At 37.9% G+C, this 23,390-nt stretch overlaps 1 protein-coding gene across 1 annotated transcript in view; it reads left to right on the top strand.

Moving 5' to 3' along the window:
* The first annotated feature begins 376 nt into the window (after window positions 1–376).
* Window positions 377–23,390, top strand: part of CRACD (capping protein inhibiting regulator of actin dynamics) — a 139,400-nt gene continuing 116,386 nt past the window's right edge. Inside the window, exon 1 of the mRNA XM_068942816.1 lies at window positions 377–662. The gene's annotated coding sequence lies outside the window, so the exon portion shown is untranslated. The remainder of the gene's footprint in view (window positions 663–23,390) is intronic.

Genomic DNA, 23,390 nt, shown 5'->3' with positions numbered 1-23,390 from the left:
CCCAAAAGAGTTGATACAACCACCAGATTTAAGGGTGTGGAAAAGGAGGGAGGGTGTTTCCTGTGTGGCTGTGTTGAGTTGTTTTTTGTTTCTTGTTATTTCTCCCTTTTCTTAGTAAATGAAGGGGATCAAAAATTGTCTGGCTATAGTGCTAGCTAGGCACCAGATTCAGACTTTGGTCTTGCTACCACATGAAAGCAAGTCAGCCTCCAGAGGCTGGGTGCAGTCAGAGCTGCAGATCTGCTGTCTTTGGGCTGTGCAATGAGGGGAGGAGGGTGCGAATGGGTACAACTGTTAGTAGGAACCAGCTGAATCCGGATAAATCCAGCCTGTGCCTTTCTTCACAATTAAAGGAGTCGTACACGAGGTCGAGAGTGAAGCAAAGAGTTTGGGTGACGGAGGCAAGCCCTGGGCAGGATCTAGCGTGCCTCGGGCTTGGTGAGGCAGCGCGCCGCCTCCCGCTGCCCCAGCGGGGTGAGGCGGGCTGCGGGGCGCATGTGAGCGGCTGAGCGGCGGCGCTCGCATCGCCATGGGGGGGCAGCCGCGGCGGGGGCCGCGCAGGCTGCTCGAGGCGCGCTGGGCGGCTGCTGCTGCTGCATCCACTGTAAGAAGAAACCACCCGTTCCTCGGTCGCCTCTTACAAAACGAGCGAGGGAAAACAGGTAGGACCTTTTTGTCTCCTTCACAAATTGCTGCTTCAGTGCTAGTAAGAGAAGCGAGGCTTTCCACAGCCCAAAGCTATTGCAGTCGACTGTGCTGCTTTGCATCCTGACCTTGTCACTCAGGCGTTAGCATCTCTTGCCTTTGCTCGGCAGTTCCTGTATTCCGGGACCAGTTGTCAGTCGGGGCTACCTTCTATTGTTAGCCAGGGCTGGTGTTTCGGGGGTTGCTGAAGGAGGTGTGTGCGCTGCTTTTTATTGTGCATCCGAGATGGGGAGCCGTTTTTGCTACGTGTGATATTTCATTTTTTTTAATGCCAATGAAAAGCGATTGTAGCCGTGAATATGCTAGTGGCAGCTGAATGCACAGTGAGGAGAGCCAAAAAAATAGCACATGTAAGTAGCAAAATGCCAATGTTCAACTACCTTTGTTAAATGATAGGAGTAAGAAAGCGTGTGGGTGATTTTCAGAAGGTGCTACTTTGTTGCTGCCAGATAATTATTGTTTTTTAAAAATTTCTTCTGTTTTTCCTTTGTTAGCATTTTCCCAAAGAACCTTGTATTCCTTTAGCTTTACTGAAAAGCAGAATCTGTCAGAAAGATGACTTTGTTTCACACTATGCTTCTCAACAGCTGCATTGCTTTGTTTAAGCTCCTGTAAGCCCTTTATCGTATAATTGCCATCACGTTTTAATGAGCTATGAAATCTGCTGCTTTTCATGGTTGAAAGACAGTAGTACATGGTTTTTGTTTCTTATCCTTTCCTTAAGACGGGAGCAGGTAAGCTAGAGGTGGTAATAACCCTGATGGGAAATTGGTTTCGTGTACAACCTCTTCTATTAAAAAATGTCTATTTTAGAGATAAAAATATGACTTAAATCTTTTCTTTATATTATCATTAAGAGATTTTCAGTGAATGAGGTTTGGCATTTTTATTCATTTTGCTGGTATTAACATGAATAGATCAAAAATCTGCATATCTGTCGTTGTAGTTCACAAAACATTATTATACTACTTCTCTGTTATTTTAACTGTAAAAATGTCCAATGAAACACAGTTCAAGGGGTAACTAGAGACCTGGAAACCACAACTGTGCATCCTGAAAATTTAATATGCCTGACAATAATGGCACTGAAACTGATCTGCTATTAGTTGTATGGGGGATGGTGAGCAAAGAGAAAGGTAAGTGTAATTTACGATGACAGGCCTATTAATAAATATTCTGTAGATAATCTAAATTCATTATATTCCTAAACAGTTTTTGTGTATGTTCCTTAAACAATGTATAGCAATTGTATGAAAGGACCTTTTTTCTTAAAATTTTAGGGGTTTTAGCCACTGAATAGCAGTAATGCTTATCAGGTCCTATATTTTGTTAGATTAAAGATAATAAATAAGGATTAGAATTGATTTTTATTTAATACTTAGTAATACCTACTCAAGGATTTCCCTCCCCAAAATAATTCTAATTGCAGCTTGCATAGACAATTAAGTCTTTTAATTATATCAAAACATTAATCAGTGGACATAAATGTTAGTGAGCTTCTTCTGCAAAGCCACTGATATTTTTGAACATGGACAGTGATTAGCAACTCTGCATATAACTTACTTTACATGATTTAAATCATGTCAAGGATTTATCAGGAATTTATCAGGTCAGGAATTATCAAATAAAAAAAAAAGCCAACTCTTTCTTGGCTGCTATTAATCTAGCAGATAAGAGATGCTGTTTGGTTTTGAATATTTCATTCAACAGTGAACTTGAATTTAAAATAGAGGCATCTATCTGTGAAGGGTATAGAAACTTTACACGAGTGTGATTTATTATGAACTTACGTCAGTGTCTGATAGTTATAAGAATTCCCTAGAAATCTTGACTAATAAATATGGTACTTAGCAAAGAGATTGCTACTGTTTGATATTGGGGATTTTTTTCCTTCCAAAAGGAAAATATGTCTCAGAACATCCTGTTCTAAAACTAAGCGCTCCTTTCAAATATCCGTGTGGACAATCTTACACTTAGAAGGGATTGTTTCACACTTATGAGAAATGAACGTTCTTTCCTATACGTTGTGTAATGCGATTTATAAATTGCACTGGTAGCAAACACAGTTGGTATAAATTATGAATGTTCTTGCTGTGCACTATGGTAAGACATTCACTTTTTTCTGAAGTTTATTTCTTATAGTTGATTTTGGGTCTATTGCCTTGTGAGCTTATACAGGTGTTTGCAGTGGTTACTTGTTAATCCATTAGATAAATTCATTACTTTTTTTAACATCCAGTTAGTACAAACTAAAACAAAATAGATCTACTTTAAAAAGGGACTGTTATTTATTTTTCTTTTAATTGCAGAAACTAAAAAGCATTATTTATTTTAGTTTCATGCTTCTGATTGCTGCAATAAGAATACTGAAGTTATGAGGTTTCTTCTGCTTTGCCTTTAGTCATTGCGAATACTGCTTTGCCAGGTATCTCGGTCAGTCTCTGAAAACTGAGACACCCATGTGGGTAATGAAGCTTAGGGTTATTTCAGTATATTCCTGATGTAGATGTGTCAGTTAAGCTCTTTTAAAATAAGATATATATGGCATAGCAAGAGTTGAATGAAAAGGGATAACGAAATTATGAATATGAATATATTTGTTTGTTATTAAAATGAAGTCTAAGAAACACAAATAGAATTTTTATTTAGATAGCTTGTATTTCAATTGACTGCATTATGTCTTTTTCATTGCAAGACAGGACAAGAAAAATATTTTCTAATATTCTGAATTATTCATATTGGAAAACAGCCAACTCAGCTTCTCACACGAAACCAGTGCAGGAGTCCTTTGTTTCTTAAAGGTCCAAATAAGAGAATTATAGCAAATATGGATAAGCCTACTGGTCTGTTAGAAAAGTACAGTCAATTTCTTAGGCATCCACAGACTCAGGGCAAAGTAGTTGCATAATAGCTTCCTTGAGTGTGATATAAATGTTGAAATGCTCTAAACACCTATAACGTTTTTTCATTAATCTACATCCTGTGTATGTGAATAAGATTTAATAGCATTTTATGAAATGTGTGGTAGAATAGAATTCATTAATCTTGATAACATTATAGAAGGCAATATGAAGTTATAGTGTTAACTTCAACTACATTAGGGCTTCCACTGGACAGGCCAAATTCTACTTCTTTATCTATTATCTAGATCAATTAGTGATGGATAAAGTATGTGCTTGTTTCCATGGAGATTCTGAGTCCTTTCTTTTAGGAAACAATGAGTTATTGTGCAGATCTTAACACATATTGTTTTATATCACTCCTGAAGGGACTTTCATTCCTTTTGATTCTCTGCATCGCATACTATATTGTTTATTTGATTAAGAACAAAAATATATTTTCTCAGAAGCATACAGCATTTACACTTACTTTATTATTCAGTATTTATGCTTATATTGATGAAGTCTTATGAAGGAATAAAATTGACCTGTAGCAAGCAATTTTTAATTAATGCTGTTCAGGAACCAGTGTGCTACATAAACTGAGTCACAGTGACTTATTAATTAAGTTTAAGGGGAAGAAAAATATAGAGAACTTTCTGCATATTATCCTGGATAAATGGCTTATACCGCAGTTGCACAACACATGAAGATAAGTCAAATGCTATCATAAATGTATGAAATACATTGATAAATTTTTTGGACGTGGTTTAATTTCTCCCTTGTAAATGCATGCTGGGGGCCAAATTACAGAATTACAAGAAGTTTCGGAAAGACAGGGCCATCTAAAAAAAGTCATATGCAGCTGGTTGTATTTCATGGAACTGAATGATTTAGCTAAGCAAGTGTAGTTAAGACCATTATGTCAGCTACTTTCATTTGTTGTAAGGAACATTTATGCAGTAAAATGAGTTGTCAAACACTTCGTATCCTAAAAATGCTTTGAAATAGCTAAATTTATCATTTTAATGATAATGCCTATCTAAGCATTATTTTATTCAAGTATATTGCTTTAAGAAAAGCTATATGAAAACAATCCAAATGAATAAAAGCTTTCCTCGCACTCTAGTATTGAGATGTGCAAAAAGTTGTGAGGTAATTACATTGCTGGTCCGCTTGAATGTTTTTTTCATTACTCAGCATATTTTGAAAGTCAGCAGTCAGACTTGGGGAGCATAAAAAAGCAGGTCAATCTAGTGGCTTTGTGGTGAGGCTTCTTGTAGTGTTATTTTGCATATAAGAGATTATGTTTATTGCAACTTGAAAGGTGGAGGGAGTGTAATGAAAGGAATTAAAATGAACTGAACTGTACAAGATACTGACTTTCATGTTACTGTTCAAAGAAAACTGATTTTCTTCAAAGGAACATGCAATCTTTCTCTGTGACCTTTAGTAAAGCCATGTTTGAAACTCTTTAGCACAGAAAAATAAAGGTACAATTACAGTAGCTATGAAACAATCTGGCTCAATACAGGAGAGAAAAACAGTGAATGAGAGCCATGTAAATTCACAGTACCTATGGGTATCTATTGGTGGACATGTATTATAGTTAGGTTGAGTAGGACCATCTGCCAACAAGATTGATCCATCTTCCCCGTTGCAAAATCTATTTCGTGTTGCTTATAGCTTTGCCAAGTTTTGGCCTTTTGGGCTGTAGTCCATAGCTTTATGTCTCAGGCTAATTTTTGTTTTAATTCATCAATCAAATGATTGATTGAAAACCAGACTAACTGTTTTGCCATGTTAAAAAAAAAAAATTCCTAAGACCTTTTTAGAACACAGTAGTGTCATTCTGTTTTGCATGTAGGTGCTAGATCCTAGTAAGGCAATGTGCTGTTGTCAAAAGTATGCATTTTTACCACCTTCCTGAAAGCCTGCCCAAATTTTCTGCATCTTCAGAATATTGTAGCTTTTACATGTTCACACACAAAATCTTTAGCATATTACGATGAGACATTCCACCTTCATTCAACACGCACTACTACAGTGACCACAGTGGTGCTTATTACACCTGCAGTGTAATCTGAGAGGAGCTGCACCTATACTGGAAGAGAGAATTAAAGTTAAGATTCAATAAACAAAGATATTATAGTTACAATCAACTGTATAAATACAGGCTTGGGTAGTAGTTCTCTAGAAGAGCAGCTGTGGTTCATGGTGGATTATATGGTGAGTTATGGGGATAAATTAACAACATCAGATTGTTGCAATAAAGGCAAAGGTCATACTGTGACATGTGGGTAGGATAACAACATGGAAGACACGAGAATTGATACTTCCACTCCATTCAGTAGTCTACCTCAGCTGCAGCACTGTCTGTAGCTGGAGTGCATGATTCAAGAGTGATGCAGACCAATTGAAAGGAATCCGGAGAAGAATGAAGATAATTGAAGATTTAGAAAACATGGCCTATAAAGAAAAGTTGAAAGAACTGGGGCTGTTTCAGCTCCAATGAAAGAAGAGTGACAGAGAAAACAAGACATGAAAACCTTCAAATGTCGCAAAGCCGTTGGGGAGCAATGTTCTCCATGTCTGTGCTAGATCAGGCAATACGTAATAGGTTTAACATTCATGAAACTGAAGCACTGGAATAGATTATTGAATTGGGATTTTAACTTCATGAAGAGTTATCCAAATATTAGTCAGGAGCAACATAAATATGGCTGGTTCGGTTTGGAGCAGTGTGGTGGAATAGACTACTCTCAGGGCTTTTTTAGCCCTATAGAATCTCCAGTATTTATGTTTCCTGATGTTGACCAGACTGTAGCTTGTACCCTCACAGATGCTGCTTTTTGACAGGATTGCCGGTATGCAAAGCCTCCAAAGCGAGGAAGCGTGTGAGTAAAGCTCAGAACTTTTCTTGAAATCTCTTGGGCCAGCCCTCTCTCTAGGGTAAAATCTGTCATCCATTCCTCCCTTCTTTCATAGTGGCTCCTGGGCATTATATGTGAGGGATCAGAGGGCCATGTGGCTTTGGGAGGAAGCTGAGAATCCGGTTGACAGAGGAGGGAAGAAAAGGAGACAGAAATTGGAAAGCATATGTACAGATTTAACAAGGAAGTTGATGAGTAATAGTAGTTGTACAACATGAACACAGGGACGTGAAGGGTGAGGGGTAAGACCGAGGGGGCAAGTGACTGAGGCTTGGTCAGGAATAAGAGATAAATTGCATGATCTAGTAGGTAGAATAGTAGGTTGTTGGTGGAGACTCCCAATAAACCAGAAGCCTTGACAAGTGCAAAATGGGATTGCACAAGTAAGGAGAGAGAAAATCACATAACTGGGAAAAGGTGAGCTGGAGACTGTAGGACAGAAGTAATTAAAGACTGGAGGAAATAGGCAAAAGAGTCTGTGTTCAGAAGATTATGCTCCCTTCTAAATCCTAGCCAAGAATCTAAGGTTCCTGCTTTAGGAAATCCACTGTGATTTTGTGGTCTTGTCACATGGAGGATGACAACCTGTTATTGCAAACAGTTATTCTGTTATGTCAGATAATAGAGGTCAATGCAGTGAACGGAAAGACCATTCTGCACTGCAACTCATGGCTCCTGGTTGGACATGCAAAGTAAAAGATGCAAAAGCAAATGTTTTTCAGTCAGTTTAACAAAGTATGCACAAACTCAGATAAAGAGGATTATCAAGTTTGCAAGCAACACATAGAAGGTGCCAGAACTAAACTTCCTCTAAACATTTAGCCCCTCTGTATGTATGTATTTGTTACCCACATAACTCAAGCTTACTGAGTGTAGAGGATGGACCTGCTCTCTGTGTGAATCATGGCTGTATACTGAAACAAGCTGTGGTCCCTGGCACCTGTGTCATTTCTTGCAGAAGTAGGAAGATAGTTAGAGAAAGTGAGGTAGAGAGTGGATTAATTGAAACATTTTCATGCACTTAAATTAAAAGCTTAGCTAAAGGCAGTAGAAACTATGCAAAATTAAGGCCTGCTATTGCAATTCTAACTGAAGCATTTTTCACTTAAGTGGATAAAGATAGTGATGTAGATAAAGATCAGACCCTAATTCTCACCTACCACAGCATGAAGCGTTAGTTAGTACCTCCTCTACCCTGCAAATGGCATGAAAACAAGCTGCTTCTCATGGCAAGATCAAAAGCCTTTGCTTCTCATGTCTGCTTCTGGTAGCAAATAAGGAGCTTTCTTTTGGACAAATCATGTACTTTGACTTCAGCTGTCAGAGCACCATAAGTTGCTAAGAAAAAAATATGGCTGATTTCTCTTGTTCTCTCAGGATCCTGTTCCAAGCCTCACAGATATTTTGCAGTAGCCTGTGCTGGTTCTTCTGGCAGTAATGATGAATGGTGCCATACTCCTCCCAGTCCAGAAGCTTTGACAGTCATTGCTTCATTTGTTGCTCAAGTTTGGAGTAATGACAGACCCTCAGCTTGTACATGTGCCTTTGATATTCTTTCTAACTACCTTGTTCCAACTTCTAACTATGTTGTCAGTGCAAGGGTGGATTGTACTAAGCAACCCAGCTATGTGTTTTTTTTTCTTCTTCCCCCTGCAGGCATTTAAATCTTTCAAGCACCCACAGAATCTGCTGGACACTTTCATGAATTACTAGGTTCTGATATCCTGCTACCAACACCTGATATTTGATAAACTTCATGCTTCAGGTGATTGTGTTCCCTCAGATAAGATAGGAGGGCCTCCTGACTTCTAGGTTTCTGTTACAAGTTGCTGTGGATGCAGGAGTAACGTTGTTGTAGCGGTCGTGGTCTAAGGGTGTTAGTGAGACAGAGCTTGTGGAGTTATATAATAGCTTTTGTCATATCGGCTAATACAGTTGGAAAAAAAAGTAGATAAGCTTTGGGGCACACAAGTCTTTCCTCAGATCTGAAGTGGCCTGGAATGGAGTGGCCTCTGTTTGGCCTGGAATTATATCTCCTCAGGCAGCTATGTGTGGCAGTAACATCTCCAGGCAGTTAGAGGATGGATTCACGCTGCCTTATAATTCACCTTCCCTGGCAGGCTTCAGGAGTCCTTCCCACCAGAATTCGCAGTAACGAAAGGCAGTTACACTGCAAGCCATAAGGGTCACTGAAATAATTTTTTTATCAACCTGAGTGTTCTATTGGAAATATTTTATATTGTCAAAAAGAACAGAAGATGAAGACCCGTTTGTGACTGACAGGAAGCTGAATGCTTTTGTGAAATGGAACAGTCCCAGTGTCATTAGTTGCTATATCCTGTTGCGCATTACTTTATCTGCAGCATGTTTATTTACAAATTGCAGTTTGACTCTTTTCAGAAAATACCTTCAATTTGTCATGGTGCAGATCCAAAACTAGTATAGGGTAATGCCATTCCAACTCTCTGTGGCTCTGAGATTCTCTGCCAGGGTGTTTGTGACAGCAGTTGTCAATTTTCAGGAGAGCAGAATGGATCTTTATGCTTACATCAGTGACTGATTAGTGAAGGCCAGTTCTCCTGAGCCGGGATAGGGTTTCCTGCAGTTCACTCTGTACATCTGTGATTCTTTGGATGTTTCACTGCCCATGAAAAAAAATCTCATTTAACCATACTTTAGAAGACAGAATTTGCAAGTATTGCCCTAGATTTGCTGATTGGCAGATGACCCTCTGACAACTCCACTGAGGGCTGGAGGACTTAGTCTGCTACCATGTAAGTTTTGTCTGAATGCACTGGACCGGATGGGAGTCCGTGTTTACATGAACATGTCTGCATACTTGAGTGAACTTGGTAGTACATGCTTACATGGCCTTGCAAAGTGTTACCTTTGGCTTTGGATTGTCAGAGTTCTAAAGACACCTTGTGACTTCATTGGTCACAGTTTTGCAGATGAATTTGAACTCATTTTTGATCATGGGAAGTCCCATCCAGTATTTAGAAGGGAATGCATCTTTACTCCTGACTCTCATCCAAGCACTTAGTTGTGCTTCTTTGGTCAATTGGAGGGCTGATTCAGACAACTTCAGCAGGCAGATCTCCGATCACTGCACGCCGCTGTGCCAGAGTTGGAAGCCCTTCAGAATGTATTCCATACCAAGCAATGTCACATTTAGTTTCTGACAGATAGGGATACCACATTGTGAACAGGCACATGAAGGATGACAGGTCATCTCTTCTTCTTTTGTCAGGAAGTGGTTGAGATTTAATATCTGTTAATCAGCACTATATTTATTTAACAGTAACTTCTGTCTCATGAGTCCTGAGTAGTCCAGCAGACAATCTGAATTGCTTCAAGCTAATGGACTATGAGTAGGACAGCATTTTAAGAATGAAGTTTTGGAACTGAGCTTTTAAAATCAATCTTGTTTTCCATGGCGACACAGAGAGAGGATGGGTGTGCCAAGGATAATACCGGGTCAAAAAAGTATCTTTACTGAAGCGGTGTGATTTATACACATTGAATATGTCTATGTGCGTATAAGACTATATTCCTTGAAGAAACTCAGTTGCTGGTAAGTGATCTTCTTTTCTATCTCCATGGATTTTCTGTGTACCTCTACATCACTTAAAATAAACTGTTCACGTGAGGTCCTAAGTTCTGTTTTTCTCAGTTTGTGCATGCCTTAGTTAAGGTTTTGAAGTCCAATTAATAGAATTGCTTAACGTTATAACTTTGACTGAAGTCAACAGTTGTACTTTAAATGTGTAAATAACTACACAGTGATAAGTAATCACAAAAACCCATACGTAGTCGTTTTAAATTAGACACCCAAAATTAGTGACTCTATTTTTAACATAATTTTATGTGTGTGGGGGCGGGTGGGTGGGTGTGCACACATGTATGCCTTGCTTCTCTCTCTATTTCTGCCAAACGAGATGAAAACATCCCCTTTGCTTCCAAGATGCTCTGCAGTGTTCACAATTCCCATCAATTTTTGTTTGTCCTAGTGGCCAGTCTGTCCCACTATGTGTGCCCAGTCACACAACTCAGTTTCTTATTAAATTTGCCATGCATGCAAGTTATTTTTGCAGAACTTTTACTGTATGTGGCATACATACATATAATGCCCAGTGCAGTCCAGATGTCCAACAGTCTGACACCAAAAAAGTCCAAGCAATGACTCTCTTACGTATATGTAATTAGTTCTTTATACATTGTATCATGCATTCTCCTGTTGATTATGATCTTCTATTATGTGCCCTTCTTACACATTTTAATTCATTACTTCTAGTGTACCTTAAGTATTCAGGCAAGTTCCCTATGTCAACAGCACCCACTAGGTTTTTCCGTGTTATGTAGCAGCTTACAGGTGACATTCTTAAGCTTGCCATTAGTTCAGTTGCGCAGCTATAATAATTAGCGTGTTTTCATATATATTTATAGAGAGATGTTCTTTAAATTATAGCTTTGATATATCAAAAATATGTGTTAGCACGGCTTGAGCCTACATGAAGCATGCTGATAATACAGTACTGACTGCTCTAGAAGGGTTTGTGAGGAAATGAGGAATCCTGTCTTCAGAGCAAAGTATCCCTGCTGTATGGTAGTAAATCAAGCCTTTGTTTCTAAGCCTGAAAAGAAATCTTGCCTCACTGTCCATTAAGTCATCATTAGTTTTACTATTCTCTAACCTTTTAGTCTTATCTTTTGAATAATAATGATGTAAGTAATGTTTTGGATGTAGTGTCGTGTGTGATTGTTTATCTACTGGATACATTTGTTCAGTTTGGGTTCTTTTTTCGGTCAATCTAAGGCCATCAAATAGATGTCTTCCATTCTTTGTAGCTGCTGTCTATAATTAGCTTTAATGCCCTCTTCTGTGTTTTCCCTACTTGGATCATGGAGGATTCAACCCTTAGAATGAGCTAGCCAAAATATGAACACTTTTGACAGACAACAAGTGTTCTAAATATTTAAAGTGACATGGAATTTTTTTTTTAATTGAGAGTGTAGAAAACTGTTAGAGAACTCTAACTGAACTTGATGTGAGTTGGACCAAATTCCTAAAGAAAAAGCAAATTTTTTAAAACAAAAACACACCTCAATCTCATTTTCTAATAGGCAAAGAAAAAAAAATCCCAGAAAACTACTGACAGTTATTTCCTTAATATTCTTTCCAGTCTGGCAATGGTGCACATTAGGATACAATATTGAATGCATAGGTTAAAGCTGTAGAGCGTTATAAGTTCAGAACTTTCAGAATATTAAGTTGTATTCTCCACCATGAAACAGAAGAAAAATGATACACCTGAAGAAACTCTATGGCTTGATTTTAAGTTTCGTCATTTATAAATCAGTTTAATTTTCTTCTTTCCTCTCTCGCAAATGAGTATGCGTGCACTCACACACATATTATGTATAAATATATAGCAATATATTTATTAAAATATTATTATATAAGAAAGAGGTGTGTGTGTATATGTATATTGGTAAATATAATGGAATAAATAATGCTCATCCCAAATAACCTGTTAGGGAAATCATTTCATGGACTGTGGCTAGCCTGCCTAACAACCTTAGCTGTGCAGTCCTTATGCAAATGTCAGCCTTCCAGCATTTGCTTAAAATCCACCTTATTGCACTGCCATCTCAAATTCCCACAGCTGTTAGGGCTGGGAGAGGGAGTTTTGACAGGGAGAGAGATGCACCAGAGTGGGAGCAGAGACAGCAGAAGTAAGGTTTTGCTATGTGGTCATTGATATTTGCAGGAGCTATGCCAATTTTGTTTGTAGAAAGAGGCAAAAAGGGTATGTATTTCTGTTGACTCTGCTTTGCTTTTTTGAGTACAAGTGTGTAATCACTTCTAAGCACCACGAATATTGTGTAAATACTTGTACTGATACCTGTCACTAACCGCTTCCTAGGGATGGAGTCGATTTAACTGTGCTCTTTAAAAAAGATATACGCAAACTCAATGCGCCCTTGCAGTAGATCAGCTCTCTTGGTAGTTCAGCCAGCTGACCACACTCCAGAAGCAGCCTTACTGTGCTGGTCCTGCAGGACCTGTTGCAGCACCCTTGGGAGACAAGAGCAGGCCTAGAGGAGCCGTGGTGGAGGGCGTGCAGCGGGGCTGGGCGTACGAGGCACGGAGCCAAACAAGGGACAATTCAGATTGCTAATCGGAGTCCTTACTGGTAGATCTGCTACAGGCGTTGAAAGGGTTTCACCTTGCTGTCTCCTGTTAATACCTAAGTGTCTTTGGAAGCTCCTGCTGGGTTTGAGCTCGTCTGTGAGGTAGGTTGAGGAGGGGTGCAGTCAGTTCAGAACCTAGGAAACTATAGCTTCTTCTTTTATTATTATAAAGTGTGCATTTTTATTTATGTTTCTTGAAACTGTGAGGGGCTTCACATTTGAGGTAGACTTACATTTGGAAGGTTTCTTCCCCGAGGATTTAAAGTTGATAGCTGTTCCATCAAGAATGGAGCTGGAAATGGTGGTGACACAAATGTGCATCACGTTTGGTGCTGAGATCTCTAGCAGTGTTTAGTAATTCAAGTTGTTATCTGGTGACCTTCATGTGTACTGCTTTATAGTTATTTGCTTTTGGTCTTAGTGCTCTATGGATGAAGCTTCTGCTGAATTCTCTCTTGCTCTTCACATCTTCAGGGACTGCAGTGCCAGCTTTGCAGTTGTCAGCAGTTTATTGAAATTACCCATTGTTCTCTTATTAAATAAGTTTCACCTCTCTTGTGATTTTAAGCCCAGAAGTTTTTAATCTGTCAGTCTGTATGAATTCATTGGTTAAGTGGCTATATTTAGGGGATTTTTTTTCATTATTTTAGTAGAGGAATTAATGTCTCATTGCAACTTTGAGTTTCAGGAGAGTAAAACACTGCTGTCACACAGTGTGAGTGACATCGGCAGAAAGGATGCTTATGTTGTAAGAACTTTGCAGAATACTGCTAAACTTCAGAATGTAAGACTTGCCAGTTTCTTGCTTCTCTTAACGTCACTTTCCAGCTTCCATTTTTGACCTCTTTATCCTTTCCTAAAGAAAGCAGTTTGAATGTCTCAGAAGCTGTGCAATGATCTTTTTCTGTATTCCCTTCTGCAAAAGCTTTGTTGGTTACTTTTGCAGAAATCACTGGAGCTGATAGTGGTATCAAGTATGAAAGTTTGCATGTTTGGATCCTAGACACAGGTGGTGGTGATTGAACTGGCAGTGACTGTGACCTTTAATTTAACTCTTTATCAGGTGTTTCATGAACCAAGCTAGATTATCATTTTGCACTGGAGTGGAAAACTTGCTCTTAGATATTTTTGCTGGGCTTTTTTATCCTTCACTAAGGTCTGAAATTCCAGTTGATTATGTATGTTAAAGTAATGCCAGAATGAAATAAATAGACTTGGCAGCTGGCAAGCAGATTTAATCAAGGAGGAGCACAACCTCACCAAATACGCAGAAATACAAGAAAAAGGCTGTAAATCTTGGGTCCTCTTCTCTCTGCCCTATCATCCTTCTCCTGCAGGGAAAGGTAAGTGGGCTTATAGTCCAGTTGAAAGCCATGTGAATTTGGTGTGTGTGGTCAGGTTAAGGGGAAAACAATATTCAGGCACAACAAATGGGGTTTTAAAGTGGCACTTTGCCACTGAAATTCTGAGAATGAAGCAAACGGTAACTCAGGCTAACCTCTGGGTTTGTGCTTCTGAATCTGAATTCCCACAATAGATGTATCTTTATTTTACACATGAGGGAAGTGCAGTTTGCAGTAAATGAAATGTCAGCTATTTAAATGGCAAAAGTTCTGATATAAATATAGGGTCTTGGATAAATTTTTGTACTGGCTTAGATCCCCTGGTCCAGGCAACTGTTGTCCAATTTCCTCATGAGCCTTTGGATAAAAAGGAAGTAAAGCATTGCTGAGCTTGAGGGAATGTCACTGCTAGAATGGTTCCACTGGTCAGTGATTTTTATCCTTGTTGTAAAACGCACTGCTGAGTTTATAAAAGATTAGAAAGAGAAGCAGTTCTTCACTGGTCACATATTTGCTTTCTTATCAGAAACATATCTTCTTTTTACCTTACCTTAGTATTTCTGTTCCTTCTCTGAGTTGCTGCTATTTTTGTGAGGAGGAAATTACTAAGATTTTGCTACTGTGATACATATTACCTTATTTTTTCAGTTTTTATACAGTACAGTCTTATTCGGCATGGAGTTTTCTTAAAATAAAAACACAAATACTAATAATTTTTAATCTTCTACATGCTGCACTAATATTCTGCATTTTTCCATAGGACTCTAGTATCGTGCTGGCCAATGTTATGGACAATTTTTTATTTACTAGTAGAAAGTAAGTCCCTCATTTGTCTAGCAAAAAAGTCCCTGGTTTTGAAATACTAAAAGAATTAATGTCCATCAACAATCCATAATTCTGCCATATGATGTTGTTCCTTACTGTTTTTTATTGTTGATATGTACATCTGTTCAATGCCTAGTAAGAATGAATGATTAAAAAAATTTTTTTTTTTTTTTTAGTGATGGAGGAAATGATAGGATTGACTCTGTGATGCTTAGGTTCTTACCAGAGTTCTAGAGCTCTTTAAAGCAGACTTCACTGCTTCAATAAAGGTCATTAAAAATATTATCTGTTTATAAAGTGGATATTTTTTCTTTGTTTTTTTTTTTTAAAAAGCAAGCCTAGAGAGAAAAGTGCAAAGCTGGGTCATGGCATGAAATGTTTACACTGTATAGACTATATATAGACTATATATTCTTTCTCTTCATATGAAAACACTTTGAAAGATAGTTTGATAATATATACTTGATGTCTAAGTCAAATCTACCTGTCTAATGCCTGTATTTTCGCTCAACTATTACTTAATACCCGAGTACCATGGCTTTAATACGCTGGTACCATGGCTTTTTAATATGATAACAAGAAATGGTTCATAGGTTAATGCATGCTACAGTGGTTTGATGTTTGTAACTCTAGTACATTATATCAAATAACAGGTTACTGGAGAAGAATGTTTTCCTTTAGGAAATATATTTTTTCTATATGAATTCTTATGTCTGCTGGAGGATACTAACTTTATATTTCTATTTTAATATTTCATCTACTGTGACAGATCTCAGATTCGCTATTTGCAATGAGTCTTTGACACCGTTTTCATATCTGAAAACGTGAAGGGCGTTTTCTGTTCAACATAGGTTGTTTCAGATACAAGCCTGGCTTTAGTCATCTCAGATAAATGCCAAGATAATGTGTAATAGAGCTACCTGCCAGAGGCACTAGTCAGCATTATTTTCTGTGAGTATTTTCCTGATCATCTGAACTACTACTGTGCTACGTAAAATATGTTTGGTTTGTTTTGTAATGTAAGAAAACTTTTTCTGTCAAGTTTCATAAACTTCATTCAAAAATTAAGTACGCTTTCCGTATTCATATCTCCCCCTCTCCTTTTCCCAAAAGTAACAGATGGTTTGTTTGCTCTGAGCTTATTCTGCCCACATCAACTTCTGTTTTTAACTGTGAGCAGTTTAATATAGCATTAGCATCATGTCAGTTACTGTCATCGTGCGAAATAAGAAACAATATATGAACATTTTTTCCAGTAACATAAACTGTGTCCATTGCTAGTGATGGGGAGATAATAAACCTTTAAGATTGTTAGCAGGTTCCTGTAAATGTGAACTCTACCTGATCTCCAAGTTGGCAGGACACAAAAAAGCTACAACTGAAAAATCTAGTGACTGCATTACAGTCTTCCTTAGGATCTGGGCCGTACTATCTCAGACTATATGCACTGTGCTAATGGAGTCACAGTTCAGAGTTGGCTGCCATTGGGCCATGGTCGATTAGGGATGGCTGATCTTAGAATGCTTTGTAGACGTTTTTGGTGGCATTTTGCTCATCATCTGTAGTGAAATATGGGATTCTTTTTAAAACTCCAGGAGGGCCAAGCATTTGCTATCATTTGGAGCTGTGTTATTCAGTGTCTGGTTAAAACACTTTAGATAGAAGGCCTTTGATTTGTCAGCAAATATAACGGGCTGCCTTGATCTATCCAAAATGAGAACCTTTCTCTGCTTATTTGACCATTGTGCAAGAGAGCTGGGATTTGATATCCAACAGTTAAGGTAATTTGAGGCTATCTTGCACAAAAAGCCCAATACTTTGTCTCTGCAGATAAGAATAACGCTGGCCTGGCACTGTCTAGGTAATAGATGTATTGGTTTCAGCTGTGTCTACATCTGCAGCAGCTTCAGCTCTGTCTTCCTGGTAACAGTATATCTCTCATTTGCACATAGCTCTATGAGTCATTAGGGGCTGCTTTGTCAGTGGTATGCATCCTGATATCCATTGCAAAATGGCAGATTCTTTCTTCTTATGTAGCAGCTTTACACAGGGAATAGCAATTTATTTTTAGCAATATAAGCATATTGATTTTAGTGTCTTTTTGCATTTGCAGCTAACCTCTTCTGGACCAAAAGCAGATATGCATTTCATTGACACAGAGGATCCAGTCACACCATGTGACTGAACTTAAAGTGCACATTATTCAAAAGCATGTGGAGCATCTTTTTTTTAGGTTGTACAATTGGAATGTTTTACTCTCCCTAAATCTGCAGATCTCCCATTGGCAACAACTGGTGATACAGGTACTGGAGTAAAGGAGAGTAATAGTGGAAGTTATTGACATACGTGGTGGAGAAGATAATTTTTTTCTATGCATTAGATAATACAAAATGATACAGTACTAGTAACAGAAAAGCTGGAGTTCTCCTGTACCTGTATGTGCGCACATAAAGCACTGTGTTCTAAATGCTGCCCTTTTACTTTCTTTATTAATATAACCAAGAAGGATACTGAGTTTTTAAATGTAGATTTCCTGATAGCTATGGACTTCTTGAAAAAACTAAATTCTCATTAAGAAAGAGGAAAGTGAAATGTCTATCACGTGAAATAGGTCTACTGCCTCAAACAAGAGTTGCATTTTTTCTACAGCCACTAATTGCTGAAGCACTGCGAAGAATAATACTCACCCAGATTTATCTTTTCCTACTTCATATAGAAGACTTTCAGAAAGGTTGGTGACAGTTCAACCTGAGCTGAGATTTTAAAGTTGACCTCATTGAAAAGTTTCATGAATATTTTTTAATTCTATTTTAGACTAGTTTATTGAGGTTGTTTTGTAACTGCTCTAGGTTAAACCAAATTTAAAGTCCATGTACCTTCTATTAAATCTTTCCTTTTCATGTGGACAAAGCTTATCTATGTGTAGATTCAAGAAGACCAGTGCAGAGTAACTTAATGCCCAGTGGAGAATGGAGAAAGGCTCAGGAGATTAGATTGACAAATAAGGAATACGAAGTTGGCCATGATACCAGTGATGTGTTTGTGGTGTATTAACACAAGTTGGAGTCCACAGAACTAAAATTATCTTGAACATATCTATAAAGGCAGAGAAGTTTCTGAAGATACTCTTCCATCTCATAAGGTCGCCACAAATGAATAATGTTACCTTTATTCTTGGGATGTATTTTGTATATGCCTACATGTGCAGGTATTTAATATGCAACAAATCTACTGTGGTAGCATTCAAAAGCAGGGCTGCCGGTAATAACAAGGAGACTGGAACTCCATCGTGCTAGGCCAGGAAAGAACAAGTTCCTCTAGTCAATGTGAAAGATGAGAAGGCTTTGAATAAGATAAGAATTTTGGTTTTGTAGACAAAGACAGATCTGATCCTTGTAAGGATTGCAAGAAGTGATGATTTAGTTATGGCAGTCTAAAATAGATGTTAAGTTTACTGTCTAAAATAAGTAAGAGGTCACAGTGATATGTCTAGGAGCAAGAGGTCAGTTTTAGTTACATATACTTCAAGCTGATTTTGTCTCTATAAGGAAGAATCGGTAAAAAAGCCAAGATTCTAGAGAAACTGTTCTCTCACCCTTTTGATTTGTGAGTTAGGTAAACAGGTCTAGATTAAGACAGAAAGCCTGGAGCACCAGCTTTGGGCCTTACATTTAGAAGAGCATCTGAATTTGGGAAAACTAATCCCTAGTTCACTTATTCATTAAATTCACTGTGGGAACAGGCATTCCTCCTTGCTTATATTTAAAAAAAAAAAAAAAATCTTTGTAACAACCCTGATGGATTTTCCTACCTAATATAATCTTCTGTCATGTTTTAAGGACTCTTAACAGCAATAAAAGGAATTCTTCCCCTCAAGAATTTCAACTCACTGGAAGATTGTTGCAAACAACTGTGTTTTACCTTGATCTTTGAGGACCCTCATTGTAGTCTGAAATTGATTGCAGTACTCGCCGTTACTTCTGTGGAACAGCGTTGCCCTGCATAAAGAGATTCAATTCATAGGTATGATGGATCTTGCAGTGCTAGACTAGTGAAATACTGTTTTTTTTGTTTGTTTTTTGATGCATGAAACACTATCTAATATATGTTATCAATCTTATACTAGTACCTTAATGTTATATCAGAAAATAAAGAGATAAAAAGAAAACAGTCCAGTATAGCAAGTGAACAGAGTCACATAATCTCACCTGACTGTTGCAAATAAAGTGCTTTCAAGCCAGTGCTGAGAATCAGCACACGTATCATAAGCCATTACTAGTTTTACATGACACATTTTTTGTGCTTCAGTGATTTCCTATGCCTGTTACAGATTAGATGTGATGAACTACAGAATTTGGCAGTGAATTTGTGACCCAGCTCTCAGAGGTAGGCTTGCTGTCAAGCAGCTAGTTTGCTGTGTGTGCTTTCCATTCACAGTGATCATTTCAAGTTGGCTATTTGCAAATGGAGTTGACAATATATAATGTCAGAAACCAGTTTCTGTGTTGGAAGTGCTTGTTGCACTATACTTGACAGCAGAATAAATCACTCTACGACATGAGATTCTGTACTGTGCAACAGGTTAGAGTCTCATTAAAAGTATATTATCACCCCAAGGGAAAAGTCATTATTCCATTTATACAGACCACATACTAGAACAGGATATTTGTTAGGGCATCAAGCTTGTGTAATATTTTAAGATTGCTTGTTCTGCTCTTGGTGGATGTTTAGGTTGTTCATACCTTGTGTTGGCCTAACGTTTTTTTTAAAGATGCGTAGGCTTACTCAACAACTTTTTGATATCGGCATGTACAGATTAATAGGTTGAAATGGCTATGCTTTCACAAAGGCGCATTTGAAAAAGAAAAAATGCTATGTATTTTGTGGAGATATGTATTTTAATGGAGAAAAGGAGATGTCCTGAAGTTAGAGTTGATATTTGTATATATTTCACAGTATGTGTAACCGAATTCCGTTATCATGAACCAGGTATTTCAAAGGTAATTGTAGCTGGGCTTTTTGCAGTCTTGATTGCCGTATGGTTTGTTTGAGCACTGGTAATCATGTTTTAAGAGTTGGATGAGGCTGGGAGGAAAATTCCTTTTGTGTTCTGGATTGCTGAGCTACCAGTGTTGAGTAGGGACACAGTAAGGAATACATGCATTGCAAATCAAATATCTGCCAAGTGTTATTATCCTGTCAGTAACGTGTTTCGGCATGTGTGGAAGTTTAAGACGAATTCTTTTTAAAAATTGTTTAGTTGGAATTGCATAGTGTTATAACAGTATTTTAGAGCTGAAATTTTAGCCAGCCTCTAAAATTCCATTCTTTCATCATACCTATTTTGAAACAGTATAACACATATGATGAAATGGGCAAAGGTATGAAAAGGTGGTTTTAGTCAGATTTTGAGACCAAATTCTAGGTCAGGAGAGATTATAAAGATGAGATTTTTCCTTTTCTGGATGTTCTGGCATAAAATCATCTAATTCTAGAATTTGTATGCTATATCCCAAAAGGTTTGTAGCAACTGCTAAGAAAAGTTGTATGTGGAAGGAAAGAAGAAAATGTAGAGTTACTGGAAAAGATAACAGGGATGAACTTTTGTGTGATTTTATTTTATTTATTTTATTTTAATTTTTTTTAAACCGTATATTTTTCAGCTCTCAGTGCGTATAAGTAACTTTCTTGAAATTATCTCCTTAACATGACACTGTGTTCTTTTAAATATACTTTATAATCCTTTCTCAGTTGTTGCTTATTAGTCAGCCCTAATACAGTTGTTAACACTTTATAAGCAGGAACCTTTTTTTCAGTAATTATTTTAACCTTAGGTCTTGTGTACCGCTCCTTACTTGAGAGTGGAAACCTGCAGACTCAGCTGTAACGGGTGTGCTGGAAAAATGACTTTCTGCTCTGCTGCTTGACTCTTGGGAAACACTGATGTTCATTCTCCTTTGGCTAGGGAAGGGATGCTGGAGCAGGCAAGGCTGAGAACCGTAAACCCTTAAACCGTTAAAACTCCCATAAACCAATACGTTAGTGTATGTCAGTGATGAGCAGGCTTAGCTGGTTTGTTCCGTGACAACCTATGCAGGTTTCCAGCTGATGGGAATATAGCGTTGCAGAACATTTGCTCTACCAGTATAACAGGGAAGTTCCCTTCTCATTTTAATTAGGGAGCAAACCTCCTTCTGTTTCCTTTTTCTTTTTTCTTCTCCCAGAGAAGAAAATAAGAAAGAAATACTGAATACAAATTCTGTACATATTCTCCTACGTGAGTAAGCATAACTGTGGACTGTGGACATTTGGAGACTCTGGTGATCCCCTGAACAAGCTGCCATTGGGAAATTAATGGAGCTAAGTTTTAGTTTTCAAGCACTACTCTACCTATGCAAGTGCCAGCAGTTTCCTTCTCAGCTGTTGGGCAACATTTATTCTTTCTTCCCTTTCTGCTAGGTTACTGAGAGCTGAAGTTTGCATCGTGCAGCAAGGTAATGATGACAGGCTAGTCATGGACTAGCAGTACCGCAAACTGGAATGTCATACTTTGTTTTGGGGATCTTGTTTTTTGTTTTTAGTTCTCTTCGTTCTCTATTCCCTGCTCCCCCAGCACACACCCTTTCCTCGGTGATGGAAAAGGGTTAATATTTTGAAGGCTGTAAGAGTTGTAAGGAACAGAGAGTAATTGAGGGTAGATTCTAGGCAAATGTTTTTCCCATGGTGGAGAACTTAGCAGAATTGCAATACAATGCTCCCACGTATTCTCTGGGGACATGCCTTGTGGGAACCTGATCCATAGTAGCCTGTGGTCAGGGACTGGATGGGGCCAGAAATTTTTAGTTGTTTATGCTGCCAGGAGCAGAACACCACAGCTGAGACCTGTAGAGGTGATCAGAGAGTCTGACTGTAAACTCCTTGTTCTGTACCATGTTTATTTAAGAAAGGAAATTCTAATCTGGATCACTTGAGCTGTGTGTCATATACAGATACATAATGAAAATCTACTAGTTGAAAATAATCAGCCATTTTTTCCATCAGTGTACTCATAGCTACGTAGCACAGACATGAGAATGAATGCTTTCCGTAGCTAAGATCCAGCTGACATAGCTTTGTAATACAGTTTGGTTTGGTCCTGATTTGCAGTAAGTGCAGGATACCCTGTCTAATGAGAAGGTACTAGGAAAAGGAAAGGATTTGTTTTCTTTGTATATTGGGCAGATGTGATACTTTTGTTATTGCTGTCCAGTCTTATCTCAAAACCAAGACTAAAAAGATGCTGGGCCTAAAACTAATGGTTTATTTGCGCTAGTGCTGCAACTGATGACCCTGTTGCTGGGAATGGGGTGATAGCAACTATGGCTACTTTTAGGGAGAAGACTAGATCATGAAAGGAAATACAGATTGGATTTACTGGAATTGCATCTTCTGAACCTTTGCATTTTTGAAACCCATAAACCAATCTGATTATACATTTCTCTATTTATATTATGAATTGCTTACCATTTGTTATTTTTACACAACAGATGTATAAACAAGAAGTGTTCAGAGCAGTGAACTGGATAATATGACAAGAAGAGGTTGTAGAACAAGTAAGCTGGATAAAGAAAAAAATAGGCAAAGGGGGATCATTTTTGCTGCAAATATGTACCAGATTGTGTAAGAGAGTTCTCTTCAGATCAAGCACTATTCATATTATGAATAGCCTTTTCAAGTAAATATGGTTCACTGGCATGAACACTGAGAATTATTATGGCTGTCTGCATCTGTTCTTTTATGCTTGGAACAATTTTTACATTGAACATTAGAGACCAAAAGGATTTTAACTATGGTGTAACACTACATTGTAATTTTCGTACTACAGTCAGTCTGGCAATGCAACTTTTTTCAATAAGAAAGTACAGCAAGTAATGTTGTTTGCATGAATCCGACTTGTCAGAGCTCTGCCTCCACAACATTGTGTTAGCATTAAAAAGCATTTATTTTGTAGAATGACATACAAATTTTTGTAAATAAGGGGCAGATCCTTCACAACAGACGTTTAATGTTAATTGAAACTACTTTATCAGCTTAAAAAAGTACTATTTTATTCTAAATGATAATTGCCTTACTGTGGTTGCCTTTTAAAATGCAGAACTCTATTCACAGAGTTTAAAAAAAAAAAAACCAAAAACCTCTCCTTGTGTGCACTTTTCAAAGAAGTGCTTATTTATTTTTGCTTTGTTTTTTAGCAGTCTGTCAGAGCATCTGTGTGAGTTTTACCTGTGAACGATCTCTGTAGTGATTTGGAAGCCAGTCCTAAATTTCTCATCTGTAAAAACTTGTGGGTTTTGGTAATAACAGTACATACAATACCCAGATTTTACAGTCGAGGCAAGCTTCAAAATCCTGAGCGCTAAAGGTGTAATATCCAGTTTTACTACTCAGGTGTGTTGACCTCCAGTGAGGTGGGGAATTCTCTACAGTGCAGACGCAGTCTTTCCAAAACTTTACTCAAGTAGTAGCCTAAA

This window comes from Struthio camelus, chromosome 4 (assembly GCF_040807025.1).
Source record: "Struthio camelus isolate bStrCam1 chromosome 4, bStrCam1.hap1, whole genome shotgun sequence".
Classification (NCBI taxonomy): domain Eukaryota; kingdom Metazoa; phylum Chordata; class Aves; order Struthioniformes; family Struthionidae; genus Struthio; species Struthio camelus.
The sequence above is the reverse complement of the archived record's forward strand: the minus strand, read 5'-3'. Positions and strand labels throughout refer to the sequence as shown.